The sequence below is a fragment of the Dasypus novemcinctus genome, chromosome 6 (genome assembly GCF_030445035.2).
Source record: "Dasypus novemcinctus isolate mDasNov1 chromosome 6, mDasNov1.1.hap2, whole genome shotgun sequence".
NCBI classification, from domain to species: domain Eukaryota; kingdom Metazoa; phylum Chordata; class Mammalia; order Cingulata; family Dasypodidae; genus Dasypus; species Dasypus novemcinctus.
Genome location: NC_080678.1, coordinates 55927172 through 55942874, shown reverse-complemented (window position 1 = coordinate 55942874; position 15703 = coordinate 55927172).

Genomic DNA, 15703 nt, shown 5'->3' with positions numbered 1-15703 from the left:
TATATATATATACACATATTTATATATATATATATACGCACATATATATATATATTAAGATTTATTTATTTATTTATCCCCCCCTGCCCCAGTTTTGTGTTCTCTGTGTCTATTTGCTGTGTTCTTTGTACGCTTCTGTTGTTGTCAGCGGCACGGGAATCTGTGTTTCTTTTTGTTGCATCATCTTGTGTCAGCTCTCCGTGTGTGCAGCGTCATTCCTGGACAGGCTGCACTTTCTTTCGCGCTGGGCGGCTCTCCTTACAGGGTGCACTCCTTGCACGTGGGGCTCCCCTAAAGCGGGGGATAGCCCTGAGTGGCAGGGCATTCCTTGCGCGCATCAGCACTGCACGTTGGCCAGCTCCACAGGGTCAAGGAGGCCCAGGGTTTGAACCGTGGGCCTCCCATGTGGTAGACGGTCACCCTTACCACTGGGCCAAGTCTGCTTCCTGAAGTATTTATATTTGCATTCAAATAAAATGTGGGGCATACCAACTTTTCCCTTAAGTATTTAAAGAAGTAATTGAAAGGTTTTTTAAATCAGATTCCATCAATGTTAAAATGTGTAAGAATCCAATTTTTATTTTTCATCATTACAAATGAGTTCCCATCAGAATGTCTCTTTACAGATCAGAATAAATCATTCAGTTTTGGATATCTATGTCCCCTCTAATATTTCCTATCTTCATTGGTGGCACCCTCCATGATAATATCTGTAGGTGAGTATTGACTCTTTTCAAACTATGCCTACAGCCATCTAATGGGTTAATAATTTCCCTAAAATATTATTCAGCACTTACTGTTTCAGACCCTAGACACAGAGTGATTAAAAGAGAGAGAGAGACAAAGATTACTCCTGCCTCATGGAGATTGTTGATCCTAGAGAAACCAGAATGTTAACAAGAAATTAAAGTTCACTCAAAGTGGAGAAAGAGGAGGCCAAGAGTACTACCGGGGGAGATAATAGTTACCTAATCTTGTTTGGCAGGCAAACAGTAGTGAAACACATTCTGATTCAATGAAATTTCAACTCAGTGCTAAATGATAATTGCATGTTTGCTAAATGAGGAAAGGAGGTGCACCCAGAGAAGAATTACTGGTGTTCCCCATATGCTGGGGAGAGTTAGGTCATCACCCCACTTCTCTGAGGGGCTTGGGCTTAGTCCCCATAGAATAGGGAGGACAAAGTTATCACCTCACTGTTCTGAGGAGGTTGGGCCTGTATGCCAGAGACTGGGGAAAGTGTGGCTATCACCCTAAAGTTTTTGGAGGGTGAGGCCTGGAGTTTGAATAGAACCAAATATGGCCATTGGGTAAACCCATGGAAAGGGTGGACCCCTATAATGCCCTGGGGAGAAGAAACCATCATTGTAAGGATTAGTCTCAGACTAAGAAATCTAATGTAGTAGGACCTGCAGATTTTCACAAATTTGGGACCCGTGAAGTATGTTTCCCTCCCAAATTCTTCTTATAGTAATGCAAATGCTTATCTTTTGTCTGTTGCCCCTTTATATATTGGAAACAACTTATTTTGTAGGTTTCACAGGTTGCCAGCCAGAAGGGAATGTTGCACCAAGACAAACTATACTCCTGTTATTGATTTTGGTGTGATTTTGTACTTAGCATTGCTACTGAAATGATTTTAGGTTTTTGGAATATTGTGATATAATGGATATATTTTGCATATGGAAAGATATGTTTTTTGGGATTCAGAGGTTGAAATGTGGCAGTATGAGATTATTTTGTGAATCCCCAAAAAAGATTGTTTATAGACTTATCTATTCTTGTAGGCATGATACCCTTTGATTGCATTAAATTCAATGCAAGGACTTTTGATTTGACTCTTTCAGTAAGGTGTGACTCAGGTTGAGTCCCCACCTCCTTGCTGGGTCTGATATAAATGGACTCACATGGACAGACAGACACAAGTAGAAAGAGCTCTGACACTTTTGATCCTGCCTTTTGACAGAAAAGAGAAGGTTCAAATAGTTGAGGCCCCAGTGAGTGATGAGCCATTTGCCTGATAGCTTACAGTTGAATTTGGGAAGAGAGTGGAACAGCTGAGACTGATATGCCCTATGCCATCTTGCTGCTGAAATCAGGAAGAAAGTGGCAGCTGGGCCTGAGAGAAGATGTCCAGAGAGAAGGGGAGACCAGGGAGAAATTCCTTGCCATATTGCTTCAACATGTGGCAACTGATTTTGGTGAGAAAGCACAGCTTATGATGCCCTGGGTTGGACTTTTTATGGTCTTGGGACTTGAGCTTTTACCCAAATAAATCCCCATTATAAAACACAACAGTGAGTGGTTGAGTGCTATGTTCAAGGTCCCGGGTTCAATCCTCAGTATCTTCTTAAAAACAAACAAACAAGCAAAAAAAAAAAAAAACAACAACAACAAAAAAAAACTCAACAGATTTCTGGTACTTTGCATTGGCAGAACTTTGGCAAACTAAGACAAATACTATATGAATAAAACTTATCTGTCTTAAATTATAAGAAAATGATTAATAAGTACTCATTTGGAACTTTAATAATATAGAAATATTTTGAAATCTACAAATTATTTAAAAATCAAATATTTTAATTGAATATTCAATGACAAAAATTCAATTTAATACTTGTTTCGCAAACTCTAAGATGATGTATTAAATATTAGTTTTATTTAATATTTGCTATTTGCAGAGTACACTGGGATAAGGTATTTTGTCTCAGCTGTTAGTATTTGATAATTATTTGTTGCACTGGAAATTATTTCATTTTGCTTCCTTTTTACCATATGCAAGGGGACAGAAGGAAACTTTAATTTCTCACATAGTTAGTAGTATAGGTCATCAAAGCTTGGGAGTCCATATTTGGTATTAACTAGATGCATAAGTGCCTCCAATGTTATCACCGTCTCTCCATTCAAAAAGAGATGTTAACCTAGGAGAGAAATATGAAAAGTAAAGTAGAAAAAAAAAGACACTAAATGCAATTTCTAATGAACTTAATCATCATTTAGAAAACATGCAATATATTTTCTTCAGAACTGTTTTTCCTTCCACTGCATCTGTCTTGAGAGTCCTCACCCATGGTAGTGCATCCCCTTCTACTTCAGGCATCACCTGATGCCTTCACTTGATTGAATACAATTTACCTGTCTGCAGTTTTCCCAAACACTCTGAGTACCCTTTAATAGTATCGTAAACTCTTGGTTTGCATTGTTTTATCACATTACAAACAAACCAACAACAAAAACATCTTGAACAACCTTAAAATATGAAAATCATATCCTCTTATAAAAACAAAGGGAAGGTAAAAATCAACAAAATTTCTTTATATTATGGTCTAAAAATCAATACTCAGTTCTAATTATATATTAACAATAGCTTATAGTTATTGAACCCTTAACGTGTGCAAACCTAATTTTTTTTTAAGATTTATTTTATTTATTTATTTCTCTCCCCTTCTCCCCACCCCGGTTGTCTGTTCTCTGTGTCTATTTGCAGCATCTTCTTCTTTTGTCCACTTCTGTTGTTGTCAGTGGCACAGGAATCTGTGTTTCTTTTTGTTGCATCATCTTGTGTCAGATCTCCGTGTGTGTGGCACCATTCCTGGGCAGGCTGCACTTTCTTTTGCGCTGGGCGGCTCTCCTTACCAGGTGCACTCCTTGCGCAAGGGGCTCCCCCACGTGGGGGACACTCCTGTGGCAGGGCACTCCTTGTGCGCATCAGCACTGCACATGGGCCAGCTCCACATGGGTCAAGGAGGCCCGGGGTTTGAACCGCGGACCTCCCATGTGGTAGACAGATGCCCTAACCTCTGGGCCAAGTCCACTTCCCCCAAACCTAATTCTAAGCACTTTTACATATATTACCTTACATAATAACTGTAACAGTAATAGGAGGTAAATAGGTACTACTGTATTTTCCTTTGGTTGGGATTTCAAAGGCCCTAAAGGTAAAGACAATAGGTAACAGGTTACCTACTATTCAAAAGTGAGTTTCACAGCATATTTGTGAAGAATTTACAATTTGCTCCAACCTATGCAATAGGGGGCAAGTGAGTCAAGAGGGAGACCACTTAGGGAAAAAATGTAGGGATAAAAGTAGCTGTGGCACTTTCCCTTCCCTCTCACAGTAAGGAGTTACCTTAGCATTATCCACCATCTAGGGCAGATGAGGGACCATCCTCTAATGGCCAGGTAAGGAAAGAAGGCAGAGAAGCAGCAGTCCCCATGGCATGAAATTTCCCTGGGCAAGATGGACTCCTCAGAAGGGGGAAAACCCTCCATGGTTTTAGAGCACCTGGCTCACAAGGACTGCTTGATCATACCAGAGTATTCCAGGGCTTTTACCAATGGGGTCAGAACCTGTGGGTGGATTAGCAGAAACCAGCTAGAGGTGTTATGGCACAGAATATGAAATGGTGTAGTCTTAAGGCCTCTGAAAGAGGGGAAATAGGATAGAGGTGCTCCTAAAACAGTAAATTATACCCACAAAAGGCTGACCATTTGGATGACTATTGTTTCAGACTATTTTGGATAGCTGCTAGAGAACTATATTCAGCACAAGTTAAGGCAAAGGCCTCTGCTGAGTTTCCATCCATCTCTCCCATATTTAAGACCTGGTAGAAGAAAGTGGGTAGGAACTGGCCCACACCTCAAGCCAAGGGCAGCTCATTGCTGTGCATAGGGAAAATATTTTAGTGGGATGGAATGCAAAATTTTCAGAATACAGTAAACTCAGTAAGCAAGCAAGCAAGCAAAAAACACCTGAAATGACCCAATAGTTTTGAGAGGTCCCTGAGATGTCCTCAAAGATCGGAGAGCAGAATCCAACAGAAGGTGTGTAAGAACATTATTGGGAGAAGAGTTTGCCCCTTTCCTGATTGTCCCTCCCAAGTTAACTCCTGCTGATCAACCCATCACTTAACTATACTGAAAAGAAATCTCAGGGATATACTAAATCCATAATGAATTTACAACTTGTAAGAAGTAGAGCTGAGATTCAAACCCAGCCTGTCTCCACAGTCATCTTCTTAAATTCTAAACCCACCTGCCACTCTACCAACTAACCTTCACTTTAAAATAAGTAAGCACCCTTAAGGTAGGTATTCTTACTTGAAGCAACCACACTGTTAGTGTGTTTATTTTTTTCCTGAATTAAATAGGTATTTTCCCCATGTTTTCTCTTTATCCTCCCCATTCTCTTTTCTTAATTCTTCATGTATTAATACCTCTGTTTTAAAAAGATTGTCTACTGAAAGAATATATATTTTGTAATCTTAGAAACTAGGGATACTGAATGATCAGCATTTTTTAAAAAAACTGGCAGGTGTTAAAAAATTAATTTACATCCATCTTTCTCCTTTGATGCAGCAATGCCACTTGTAGATAATTACTCAGGAGAAAGGAAATAGTTCACACACACAAAAATCCTTGTTCGATTATTTTCATATTTATTTATTTTCATATCAATCTTATTTATAAACAGTCATAGCTGCAAACCCAATTGTCTATCAACAGGAAATATAATAAAAATGATTACAAGCAACAACATAGATGAACCTCAGAAACATTACCTTGAGCTAAAGTCAGATATAGATGATCATATTCTAAATGATCCCATATATACAAATCTATGAATATAAAAACCATAATATGGTTATAGAAATTAGAAAGTGGTTGCCTTTGTCAGGAGGAAATTGACTGGGAAAGAGCAAGGAGACAGTGACATTAGAATTGAGCATATTGCTGTGGTTATAGTTACAAGAGTGTATGCAATTGTCAAAACCTAGCTAAACTATCAAGTTGTACTCTCAAAATCTATCATTTTATTGTTTGTAAATAATTCCTCATTACTAATTACTGAATGGATGGATGGATAAAATTAATAGAAGGGTCAGCAAGAATGCTAGGTAAAGATAATCACTTTTGGCAGCAATAGCAGATCCCACAAATCTATTGCCAAATGAAATATATAAGAAAAATATTTATCGTGCAATAATATTTTTATTTAAAAATACATACTCAAATGCTAATATGTTTCCATGACATATTGACACACATATCTAGGAACTATATTACATTTATTAAAATGGGAGATGTGATTAAGGGACAGAGGGGAAATAAATAAGTAAAATAGAATTAAAATAAAAGGAGGTGACTTACTTAGCTAATGATGTTATTGTGTCATGAAATAAAGAATGAGATTGACCTATGTGGATTAATAAATAGACCTCCTAAAAAATTGAATAGTAAAATTATATTAAAAAATTCATAAAAAGTACAATATAAAAGGTGAATATAATCTTAAGAATCAGTTTCTCATCATAAAGATCATAAATGCATAATTTAAAATTACATTCTGAAAGACAAAACACTTTTCCCACTGATTGTTGGAGCAAACAAAAAAGGCATACTACTTGATAATGGAAAACGTGAAGAATATTTCATAACAGTGTTGAAGTTCTGTATCAGTAGACCTTTTTTTTTTTTTCCTTTGGGAAGCTATTTAGCAGCATCACTTCATTTTGAAATACACACGCCTTTTGCTACAGTTGGGAAATACACAGTGATTCTTATTCCAAAGGCCCTAGTGCAGTGGCTAAAATTTTCCTCATATAAGGAAAATGTCTGAAGATAAGCTACAGCACTATAAACCAGGAAACCAAGTTTTTACTTTTTTCCTTAGTCATTATTGAACTTGCTTGTTGCCCATGTATCATCTCCCAGGTTGCATCTATTTAAAGAGGCTTCCAGCAGCCTATATCTCTTTGGTTAGTACTTAGTCAGCTTTAGGTGCAGGGAGATTGTGAAATGAAGGCTTTTTATTTATTATTTAGGCTGGCCACATTACCATTCCAAGACAACTGAGGTTCTGTAAGCCAGGAATAAGAGGAGGATGGATATTTAGCAGGTATTCTTTGCTGTATCCTATTAATAATTACACTTCTGGGTAACCATCTTACACATGCACACACATGCACACATTTGCATTTATTCATGAAGAAGACAGTGTGAGATGTTCATTAAAACGTTTTAACTTTGAGAACACTGGAAACCAATAATTTCTATATGTACATGCATACATACATTTATTTGTATGTGAATATATAACAAAGGATTGAAAATAAAACCCATATTATTAAAAACAGTCACTTCTGTGTGTCTGGGGTGGGATGAAAGACATTTTCACTTTTTACTCTACATTTAGAATTTTTTAAAATCATGAGATTTTTAAGTCTTGAGATTAAATGCATTACCAATATAAAATTACAATAATTTTCCATAAGAAAATAGAAATGGTCTAGGCATATCTAGGGCTCTAGTAGCCCTGGGAAAGCTCTGGGAAGAATGCTTGAGGGCTGAGCTCACACTTATGCTGTTGCTGTCACAGTGGGGAGAACACACACACATTCTTGCCAGCTAATCCTAAACAGATGTTGAGAAGTGTGTGGAGCAAGGTGCCCCAAATGGAGCTTTTCCAGCTCAGCTCCATTCCTACTTCAGCTGAACCACAGACGATGTAGAGACACCTGAGCTCAATAATTATTGTTGAATTCTGCCAAAAAAGTTTTTGGTTATTACACAACAATTGTTAACTGATACAACAGGCAATTATTTCATATTAAGAAAATCCAATGTTAATCATATTAGAGTGTCACTCCACCATTTGAAGAGAATTTTAACTTTAAAAGTTATTAGAGAGGTGGATAAATATCTACAGAAGTTCTAAACAGAGCATACTATAAGACAAATAGAATTTTAAAAACTACTTTTGAAAAAAATGTTAAAATTCTGTATCTCTTCCTGTTCATCTTCATTTTGGGGTTAAATATGTAAACCACGTCAACTAAAATGCCTTCTGAATAAACAAAAAGAGGCAAATTAACAATTTATAATCTCCATTTTTTCATTTCATTTTCTATTCTATTTTCATTCTCTCTATATGTATATGTAAATATACACATTTTAGGCAATAACTGTTATTTTATTGCAGTGAGAATGTATATAGATGACTTCATTTCATATACTTTAATAAAGCAAAATTTTTATTCTACAAGATTGAAGTATGGTTAACCAAAAATTGGATTAAAGATCTTTCATATGCATACATGCACATATTTGGATATGGATATGCATGTGATAATTTAAAATTATTTGCCCTCTCTGTCCTTCATGAAGTTGCTCCGATTAACAGGACTGATATTTCTTTTGTAATTAGATAATTCTCCTATTAAGAATCACCCTCAACATTAATTTGCAATGTTTAACAGTACTTGCTAAAAGTACAGGAGATGAAACAAACATGTGGAATGAAATATATAAGAAGTTGATCCCCTATTTTTGTTTTTTTTTAAGTTGTTAATCTGGTTTGGCTAATAAAATTATTTACCTAATTTTTTAAAAAGAATCTCTTGAAGTATTCCATTTTCCTAAAACTAAATCACTGAAAAAATCAAAGCTGAACTTCCATTTAATTAAATCCTCTGATATAAGATTTAGTAGCTACATGAATTGGATGGAGCTTTGGCAATCTGCTAGTTGATAAATCTACCTAGCATATAAATATTAATCATATGGGATGAAGAAAAATTTAATTCATCTTAAAAAAAGAATGGAAATTTTGCATTTAAATTACCACTTCATAAAGTGATTGTTCTCAAGAACCTTCTTGCTTTTTCATGTTAATGAACTGGAGAATGCACTCTACATTTAATTAAGTTCCATGTCTCATATTTAAGCTGCCATAAACAGTGGGAAAAAATACATAAGATACATTTCTCCAAAACTGACTCTTCAATTTTTTCCCAAATATATATTACTTGATAGGAACATTTAAAGTGCTTAACAGACAATGAAATATGTAGCATTGTTGTAGAGAAGTGGGGTGCGCGTGGTATTGAAGGCCAGGACACGAGAACTCTGAGAAGGAAGTTGGTTTATTTCGACGGGCTGGTCTTGACAGACTCCTGTCCTAATAATAACCAAGCCCTGAATAGCATTTTTTGGTCCCTTTTATACAGAGGTTTAAGATTAGGGAGACAAAGGGTGATGATATGCAAACAGACCTTTGGTTAGTTTCTTCAGTGTTTGATCTGAGGATCAGATAGGTTATTTCCCCCAGGTGAGTTACATATTCCCCACATTCCAAGCCAGCTTGGATTTAGCATATCTTCCACATTCTGTCTGCATGCAACCTTGAATACACTTTCAGTCTTACACTCTTTCTGAACATTCAAAGACTGTAGGGCCTATATTACTTATTTGGACTTTTAGGGACTAGGTACACTTGGAAACAATTTTGAATTTATGCACAGGCTATATCAGCATCACAGCTATCTTTTTTGCAAAATGCAATTTAATATGAAATACTTGATATTGGTGTAAATAGAATGCTACTATAAAAAGTAAGAAATAAGCAACAGAGCCAGACTGGTACATAAGTAACCCTAGAGAACAGAAACATCCTGAAATCCAGTATTTAAGCATTCATGATAGCTATGAAAATGACATTGATCATCCCTCATCTCTTTTGCAGGGGTCTGGGTAGAGATGGAGGAGAATTTACTCCTCATCAGAGAGGTCAGGGAATCCTAGGCAACAATTTCCACTTTCACATTACAAAAGCTGCAGTAAATCACCACATCTTGCCTAATGACTTCCACGTGGGAGATTCAAGAAATAATCAAGTCCTCTTTGATTCCTGAGCCAACTTCTCTGTATCAACCAAATATCATCTTATCATTACATCTTGTATGCCAGAAACATTTTTCCAACTTGAAAAATAATTATTTTTTCATAGACTTAAGGCACTGGGTAGACTACGTTTCTTAAGGCTAAAGAATAGTTATTTAAGGGAATAAAGCCAAAAAATTCATTGCACCCACCCCACCCTAATAACAAAAAAGGAATATATATTTTCAAAAAGCCATAACTTTTTCAAGACCATCAGAGAGCATAGGTCAAAAGGCCACCAAGTAAATTTTACTCCAATGGTGATAAGTCCTTTTGAGGGCAAACTCTTTCACTTTAGTCAGAATGTAGAGAAGGCAGCCACGTAAAGGCAGGTATAAAGCATCCTGTTAATTTTTACAACTTTCTTAAAGGCCGAGTGCAGGCTCGCATGGCAGTTTAAATTCTCTCAAAGCTGTAGCCATGAGGAAGCTCACGTTTTCCTTCACACATTTCAAAGGTCCCTCTGTACTTGGAGCTCAAGAGAAAAACTGGAGAAAGGACGGGACACCAGAAAATGCCTCTTCAGTGATGCATAGGTACAAAATCCCGCCCACGACCTAGACTCAGTCTTCGTATGAAACAAGTCTAAACACACTGAGAGAGGCGCTGCCTCAAATCAACCACCCACTGACTCTTCAAGAGGGAAACAAGGAAGGGCCACGAACCTCTGGGAGAGGAATAAAGACTCTCACCTGCTCCTGTTCACAAGGAAAGGTCGATTGCCACTAGTGGAAGGGTAGAATCAAAAGCTGTCTAACCCTGAGGGGCGGGAAGCAGCCCTATCCTCCCCTTGAACCTTACACTGAGGAACAATAGACGGCAGTCTACCACAAGCAAGGGGAGGAAGACGCGCCTACCAATTATAACAGGCAAAGGTTAAGTTGCTTCTGAAGGAGAAATAGAAGAATATGCCTTCTGCAGAAGGTAGATTAGCAGTTACTAGGGAATAAGGGGAGGAGCCAGTGGCAGTATTTGTTCGGAAAATTCAAAAATTCAAAATAAAAATTTAGTGAAAAAGAGTAGTGCCCAAAAACCACGAAAGGAAGGGTTATTTGGCCACACTGTTGTAGAATTTAAGAGAAGTTCAATTATTTGAGTATAGAGAGGCCAGGACTCAGGAATGATTTTGAGAAGGAAAAATGGTTTATTGACGGCCGGCCGGACTCGGGAACTTCTGTTTGAATCCCGAGCCCCAAACAAGATTTTCAAACGTTTTTTATACAGAGAGGAAAGGCCAAATGGTCCCTTTGTTTCAGTTCTCAATAGGCTTCAATTAGCATATATCTCTTCCACATCTTAGGTAAGCTTTTAGCATGGACTCCAGATATTCTAGATAAGCTTTTAGCATATTTACTTTTTGCATTTCCCCTGAATACTTAAAGTTTATAGCCCTTGCATTGTTAAACATTTCCTGGGACTGGAGCCGCTACCACTGTCCGTAAGGGCAGGACTGCAGCCTCTTACCGTTCCACACCCACAAGTCAAACAACTTAGTTATTTCTGAAGAGACAAAGAGCCTTCCACCCATAGCCCACATCAACACAAGAACCTGGAGAAAATTATCCAAACATTACAAAGAAATATCTTTATTATGTAAAGAACACGAGGAAAGGAGCAATAAAAATAATGAACCTCAATTGGCAAATGAGAAAAGTCCATGTATTTTCTCCACAAGGCAAAATAAAACTATAAAATTGTTATTATTATAGTAACTTTCAACCTATTTATTTGTAAAGAAAGAAATATCAATTAAAATAGCAGTGAGGTTCCATTTTTCACTTCTTAAATTAAAAAAACATTAAGTTTTATACCTAATATTGGCAATGACACAGCAAAACTGGGATGTCTTCTATACTCAGTGATATTATAACATGTCACACTCCTTTAGGACAGCAATTTGGCAATATATAGAGTCATGGGAACATTCATACCCTTTGGAGAGTCATTCAAATACTGAAAATCTATGCAAAATACAGAAAAATTCTACACTTTGACTTATTCATTTCATCATTATCAATAAAATCAATGAGTGAAACCATTTTATAATGAATGACATAAAATGAGTTGTTGAAATCATTTAATTGAACATGATGTTTATGAATATAATAAAATGCATTGCATCTTCTTATGGCAAAATTAACTTCATAAAGGAGTATAAGCATCATATCAACATTCAGGTTACAGCCATCTTAAAAGATACATGATAGGAAAAACTAAGAAATACTTCAAAATGTTAAGAGGAAATATTTTGTATGGTAGGTTTATAGGTAATACTTTTCTCAGTTATCAAAGATTTATAATTAAAATACAAGATTATATTTAATAAAAAATTATATCAAGGAAGTAATTATCCATGTGTGTCCATTAAGGATTATGAAGAATACAAAGTAGGGGACTTTAAAATCATTATATGTGGGGCCAAAATTTATCAAAAAACAGTTTCTAGACCTTAGATTATAATGTATCATAATGAGTTTTGAAAATCTCAAGACATTGTGGTCAGTATATATTTCATAACCTTTTTTTCAGACCAGCTAATATTTGATTTCCTTGCTCTGAATATTTCGTTTTTTAAACAGGCACATTTGTAACAATGGAATGAATATATATTTCAGGTGGATCTAATATGCTTGCATTTCTCTGCAGTCTACACATGTAAACACCTGGAAATACACATGGTTCTGCAGAACTAGAAAAATTACACTAAACCTGAAGTGGTTAAGATTATTTGAACTTACCTATGCTAAAATCTGACCTGAATCATATCTTTTAAAATATTGCCTTGATGTCTTACCAGTGAAGCTAATTACTTATGGGATGATTTACTAATAAGGTAGCCAAATTCTTGAAGTGTGTGCCTTATCTTCATTTATTCATTAATAATCTGAAATGTGAGATTTTGAGTATTCAAGAATTCCTTACAAACAACGCTTACTAGCACATTGTAACTGCCAGTTAGCCAACATATTAACAGAGATTAAGTAATAAATTGTGTGTAGCTTTGATTTAAGCTGGGACTTCCCTGCCCATCCATGCTCTGGCTATAATATGATTTGAACTACCTTATTCCATGGCCTGTGCCAACCCAAAGCTCTCTCCGTGATTCCTTCTCCCCATTTGAAGGGGTAATATTCTCATGGAAATCTCTGCCTGCAATGTGCATATCAGTGTGCATTGATTCTCTTTCCCCCCAATGTTAATAAGGATGTAAAACTCAGGTCCTTTACTGGTTTGTACAAAAAAAGTATACTCATACTAACATCTCATGAATTTCATGCTTTTTTCTGAAGAATAGGGGATTGATTACAAGGTTGGATAGTTAAGTTTGTGCTGCTCATAGCTTTCCAACATTTCACTGGTTTCAATTTTATCCTCTCCCATTTCTCCCAGACTTTCTCCTTTCTCCACCCTCTCAAAGCCGAACACATACTTTTCCAAGATCCATGCTTACCCAGCGAGTATGTCTTCTGTCACATGAATATGGTTTGAGGTCTGATCCTCCATTGCAATCTGTATAACCCCCAAACCCAAGCAGTGTTCTCTGACTCATTTCATTTCTCTACCCATAATTTCACTTAAACCCCATCTATCATGTACAATCTTTCTTTTTACAGCTCCCTCTGCATATAAGACTAGTAACTAATAAGGTCTTAGATTTATAATGGTTCTTCCAAAGTGAAGACTAGTCTAAGCAAGACTTAGAATAAAGTTAGGAGAAAGCTGACTTTTTACCTCTTAAATTCCTACCCATATCAAAGGTAAAGAATGTCAAGAACTGTGGATTCCAGGGGAGAGTTTTAGAGAAAACTGTTTCTGTACTGTCAATCCCACCTCTCCCTCTCCCTCCTTCTCCTCCATCCTCGCAGGTGTAGGTGTAGGTGCTTGCCCCTCAGCTCAGGCTTAAGGAAAGAACTTCACCTGGGCCATTTGGAGAGCATAATGTACGTACCCTGTGCTTGGGGAATTAGCTGTCTGGTATTTGACTCAACCTGGAAAGCTAAAGGGTTAAAGGCTGGCTGCTTTTTTGGCTGGCAAAGAAGTGGAGTACCAAGTGAAGGCAAAGGAGAGACAGCCACCACATACTTGCCTTTGATCTTATCTGGGAGAGCTGTGTGGAAGAGCAAACAAACATGGGCAGAAAGAAGCTGGAGGTCTCACCAGATACCGAGGGGCTGCAGAAGAAGTAAGTGAACGTCTGAAGAGAGATGCATGTGCCTTGTCTATGGAGCTGCAGATGGGATGTTTGGCGGGGGAAAGTCTCCAAAAACTTCAAAGAATCCCACAAGAGTCAGTTTTAAATACCATCAAGTCCAGAATACAACAGGACAGCCAGTAAGAGCTTGCTCCCCTTTCTGTTTCTGGACTTCATCCCAGAGGGGATCAGAAATCGAAGTTAGAAAACTGGGAGAGGAAGGGTAAAAGCACTAGGGGAGGGGGGAGAGAGAGCGAGCCAACACATTCTTTTTTAAGGCACGCTTCCAATCTGAGGCTACTCTGATGCAGGTCCAGGTTTGGGAAGGGAGAGAAGGTTTGACTTTTAAAAATACTGAATTGCGATTATTCCTTGGAGAAGCCATATTTTCCCGAGTTTTCTTTCAGGGACAGGAATAATTAGTCCCATAGGGAAGATTTAAAAGAACAGTAAGAAACGAAAAATGAGGGGCTTCTATTTACACCTTGCTTGCTCATTGTTACAATGACAGAGAACTGCAAGTGGAAGGGACTAAGATGAGAGATGATCTAGTCCCTTCCATTGTCCATATTGTCTATGTAGCCCTGGAGTCATTCCGTCAGACATAGCAGCCTCAGATTTTCTCAGCTTCACCTGCCTGCCTGCCTTTCTCTCAGCCACTTGCTCTTCATAGGCCACTGATACCCATTAGGTATTAATATTATAATTTATACTGGCTAATCTGATAGGAAGATGGTGATCACTTAATGATTAATGTGGACTTCTATGATTACCAATAGACTTGAATATTTGTTCATACATATGGTTTCAGTTTATTAATATATTTAACCTTTATGAATTTTCTATATGACCTTTTGCTTCTTGGTTCTATGTACTTCTTATAAATAAAGGTTGTTAACTGACCATTATATTGGTGGAAAATATTTTTCTGAATTCATTGTTTTTAAAGGTTATTTATGGTGCTTTCTGCAACTATTGCAATTTTTATGTAGTTTAATCTCTTTATGTTTTATTGTCATTAATTCTGTCTTTGATATCATATTTAGAAAGCTCTTCTCCACCAAATATTATAAAAATATTATACCTACATTTTCTTTATTGTTTTGTTTTATATTTATTGTTTCTTTATTGTTTTGTTTTATATTAAAATCTTTAATTTACTTGGAATTTCTTTTGGTTTTTGAGATCAGGTAAGTATTTAGCTTTATTTTGTTCTGAATATTTAGGCAATTTTCTAACACCATTTGGAAAATAATCCATCCTTTCTCCACCAATTTTAAATAAGCCTTTACATTTCTAAAGTCTTAGCATTAAAATACATTTTCATATATTGAAATATTTCATTATATTGTTCTAACTTTGCATAGCTCAAATGAATCCTACTTGGTGGGTTGTATTTGTTAATATTTTATATAGCAATAATGTATCTCAAATTTATCAGTAAGCATGGCCTATAGTGGTATTCAAGTTTCTTTGATTTACTTTTTATTTTTTTTTTTTGAGCTACATGGGAAGCAGGTGCTCAATCACTCAGCTACACCCACTCCCCAATGAGAGTAGCTTTTTTTCATTTGTTTGTTTTTAAGAGTACCAGGGATTGAACCCAGGACCTCGTATACGGAAAGCAAATGCTTAACCACTTGAGCTATATCCGCTTCCCTAATTTTTTTTTTCAAGATTTTCTTTATTTAGTTATTTCTCCCCACCCCTTCATTATTGCACTTGTTGTGTCTGTAGTCTTCTTTGTTTCTTTAGGAGACCCTGGGAACTGAACCCAGGACCTCTGAGGTG